Source organism: Chrysochloris asiatica, unplaced genomic scaffold (assembly GCF_000296735.1).
Source record: "Chrysochloris asiatica unplaced genomic scaffold, ChrAsi1.0 scaffold00444, whole genome shotgun sequence".
NCBI lineage: Eukaryota > Metazoa > Chordata > Mammalia > Afrosoricida > Chrysochloridae > Chrysochloris > Chrysochloris asiatica.
In genome coordinates this window covers 795,464-800,095 of record NW_006408962.1, presented here as the reverse complement: position 1 = coordinate 800,095, position 4,632 = coordinate 795,464, and positions in this window count along the sequence as shown.

Here is a 4,632-nt window from a genome sequence, read left to right as displayed (position 1 = left end):
TAAATATTTTAGACTTTTGGGTCATCTAGTCTGTTACAACAACTCAATTCCATTGTTGTAGTGCAAAAATACCCATACATAATACCTAATGAATGAACATAACTGTATGCTAATAAAACTATTTATATCCACTGAAATTAGAATTTCATGTAATTGACATAACAATGTCAAATGTTTTACAGAATGTTATTCTGTTACTGATTTTCCAAATATTTAAAAGTGTGAAAAATATTCTTTTCATGTTGGGAATATAAAAACAGACTTTTTTTGACTCCTGCTCTCTATAGTTATAGGTATAGGAAAGTAAGGACTATCAGTTTTACTATGGAGCAATGGAAGCTATACATTCACATTTGTTAAAATTTAGCTTTTTTTTTTCTGTTTCTATAAATAGCGAAGTTCTTTCCTGACTCAGCTCTTTGCTCTTGCTTTTCTTCATGTTCACTCTCTATGCCCTTGCCTAGCAGTAGGTATTATGTAAATATTTGTTAAAGATGATTTTGTACACTGTCACAAACAGAAACTTTATGTATTTTCTCTTTTTCTTGGTATATTTATATACATTATTGTTGTTGTTAAGTGTCATTGAGTCAATTCTGACCCATAGCAACTCTGTATAGGGTTTCCAAGGAGAAGCTGGTGAGCTTGAACCACCGACCTTGCAGTTCAAATGACTTTGCAGTCTGATGCACTAGTCCACAGCGCCACACCAGGACTCCATTTTTATATATACACACTATATATATACAGACTCAATAGGCAAAAAGAAAGAGAAGAGTGAAATAGAGAGAGTTATCAATTACTTCATTTGAACTTTTAAAAAACCTGTAAGATGAAATTTGAGGAACTGGCATAGATAAGAAAACTTGAGACTAGTTAAAGTATTTACCTAGACTTCAGGGGAATTCTGTTTAAAGTAGGTAATGGGAAATTGTTCTGAGTGAACATTTTCCACCCTAGATGGCTTCCTCTCTTGCTTGCTGTTGTTAAGTGCTGTTGAGTCAGTTCTAATTCATAGCGACCCTATGTAGGGTTTCTGAGGAGTGGCTGGTGGATTTGAACCACTGATCTTGCAATTCAAACCAACCTTGTGGTCCAGTGCTTATTCTACAGTGCCACAGTAATTCCTGCTGCTAAAGCTAATTATGACCCCCCAGTCCTGGATGTACAAGTAGAGGAGAGGGTGGGATGGAGAGTCTTGGTTTAGAATTGCAACAAAATTTTTAGTTGTTCTACTAGAACATTTTAAGTTTTTATAAAGCATCAGAGAGCTTATATGTTTCTTAATCCTTTTTCAATATAAAACACCTATTTTTATTCCAAGTTTACCACAACTGCACATGATATCAAGGCTTTATAGATCTAGATATTTTAATTGCATTTATCTTTTATATGAAAACATTTGCTGGGGAGTTTGTTACTTATACTTGAAATTGAAATATTCAGGCCAGTTACCTCTCAGGGTAATTCTTCAATTCTGAGAATCTGACAAAGCTGTCCTAGAAAACAAGAAGGTGTGAAAAATGATTCTCTGTGTTCTGACAGCATTTTATGTTTGACCTTGCTAAATTCACAATTGGTCAAAAGGTTGTTTCTAACAAGACAGTAGGTTACTCACCTTTTATTACTTATCTCCTTTATATAGCTGTGGTGTTAAGTTGGAACAAGTCTAAGCTGGAGCTGTTGCAGGAATAGTCAGAGTCCCCTGAACCAGCCACAGAAGATGCTGTGCAGATGAAGTGAGGATATGAGTATAGTGATATTAAAGCTGTATTTCTATACATAGGATATTCAGAATGAGTTTATGAATAAAGCAAGAGAAAACAAATTCCATTTCTACATCCCTACCCCCATTCAGCAGTTCAAAACAACCGGCTGTTCCATGGGAGAAAGATGAGGCTTTCTGCTCTCTTAAAGATTTACAGCCTCGGAAATCCTATACAGGGTTTCTCTGAGTTGGAACGAACTCCATGGCACATACCCATCACCATCCCCCTTCCCCCATTGTAGTCCTGGTGTGGCGATGTGAGTTAATGCACTGGACTGAAAAGTTAGTTTGAACCACAAAGAGGGTGATTGAAACTCACCATCTGCTCCTTGGAAACCCTATAATTGCTATGGCTTGGAACCGACTCGATGGCAAGGAACAGCAGTTATCCCCGTTAGCTCTCCGGTAGGTTAGGAGAGATTAGATTGGATTGGGGGAGATTCTGTGCTAATATATGTGGGAATGCTAATATATTAGAGAAGACATTTCTCTGATTTATTTAGACTTTTTCCTAAGACTAATTCAAGGCAAAATTCAAGGAGGATTTTAATCGGAAGCATTATTGTCATGTCTGCTTTTACAGCAGCAGTCATCTGTTTCCTTTGATCTGGATGTTTGGTCACACCCATCCCATTTTTGTAAAGCCCTTGAAATGGATAACAATTTCCTCATCTGTGATAAGCGGTAGGCAGTGAAGATATAGTAGAGAAGCAATGGATTTGGAGTAAAGAGCCTATGGTTTAAAATAAAACTCATACTTTACCAGCTGTGGGAATTTTGTCAAGTCAATCATACTAACTATTTCACAATTTCTCCAGTTTGTAAAAGGGACCACCAAATCACCAAAACGATTGCCATTGAGTCGATTCCCACTCATAGAGACCATGTAAAAGACTTTTGAGACTGTAAATCTTTATAGGAGCAGAAAGTCCTATCTTTCTCCCCTGGAATGGCTGGCTGGTGGTTTGAACTGCTGACCTTGCAGTTAACAGTTCTTGTGTGCTTATCCTACAGCACCACTAGGGCTCCTCTAAATCTTTAATCAAAAGGCTGAGGACTCTGAATAACATACATAAAAGGGTTTTCTTTAGGGTTTTACAAATAATTATGCTTAGGAATCGTTAGCTGTATAATGCATAAACCAAAAAATCCCAAACCCACTGCCATAGAGTTGATTCTGACTCTTAGGGACCTTATATAGGGTTTCCAAGACTGCAAATTTTTATGGGAGCAAATAACTTATTTCTCTCTCTGATAGCTGAAGCAAATTAAACAGGAAGTTTATTTAGAGAGCAGTATTTTCTCTAGCTCCATGGTAGTTACCTTGTCCAAAGGAGCTCTGGTAGTGTAGTGGTTACTAATCGGGCTGTGAACTTCAGGATCAGCGGTTTGAAACTACCAGCTGTTCTGCGGGAGAAAGACAAATCTTTCTGCTCCCATAAAGATTTACAGCCTCAGAATCCCTGTACAGGGTCACTATGAGATGGAACCGACTCCATGGCAGGTAACAACAACAACAACAATTATAGGTTGGTATCCTTTTATGGGCAGTGAATCCAAACCTGAAGTTTCTGATCTTTCTGGAGAGGAGATGTAGTCTCCTCTACAATAACCATCAGAGAGAGAATGAGTAGAAATAAGTTTGGGATGAAGCTCTCTGGTGCTTGTTGGAGGATGGGAGGCCTTTAAGCAAAGCCTCCGGGGAATAAGTTCTATTCCTCTGCTCCCATGAGGATTCATTAGTGCCTTTGGAAGACAACAGGAGACTGTTTCTTGCTAATTTCTTTCCTTTCTCAGGGGTCTGCCTTCTCTGGAGACACTGATGCCTAATGTCTTTGTTTTCCTTTGCAGATGAAATTATCTTCTCCAGCCTCAAACTTTTCAGGGTTGGCATGATATATAATTAATCAATCTTCAAGCCTACTCAGAAAAGTCTATCAAAGTTGAGACGGCTGTGATGTTAGGAAGCTATTCACTGGAACTCTAGTGAGTGGTTATGGGGACAGGATCTCCTCTGATTTTCCAAAAAGAAAGATGGGCCAGAGGTGTGATTTTTAACCTTTCATTTGGACATAATTTTAAACTTACAAAAACATGAAAAAGCGGCACAAAGAATTCATATGTTTTCTGCTGAGACCCTCCAAATTTCCACATCTTAAACCTCCACAATATAATGATCAAACTTGGGAAACTAACACTGACAACATGCTATTAACTAATGTCAAAACTTTATTTAACTATTGCCAATTGTTCCACTTTTCTTTCAAATATACACATACAAAACAAATAAAGAAAAGGTCGAAAAAAGGGAAAATTTTCAGGGAATCAATTTAGCCATACTAACATTGGAAGAGGTAGAACTCTGCGGGGTTCCAGATCTCCTGGCTGTGTGCATAACTCCTCCAGCTCTAAACAACTTCTCGTTACCCAACCTCTACTATATATCTTTCACTGTTGTACATTTTAAATAAATGTGTATGGGTTGTTGTTGTTGCTGTTAGGTGCCATGAACTCAGTTCCAACTCATAGCAGCCCTATGAATGATACACTGGTCCCTGCACCATTCTCACCATTGTTTCTATGTTTGAGTCCATTGCTGCAGTCACTGTGCCATCCCATCTTGTTGAGGACCCTCCTCCTTTTCACTGACCATCCACTTTTCCAATCTTTCTCCAAGTACTGAACACTCCTGATGACATGACTTCTCACCACCCTCACTTCTAAGGAGCATTCTGGCTGTCTTTCTTTCAAGACAGATTTGTTCATTCTGGCAATCCCTGGTATATTCGATATTTTTCTCCAATGCCATTATTCAAAGGCATCATTTCATCTTTGGTCTTCCTTATTCATTGTCCAACTTTCAC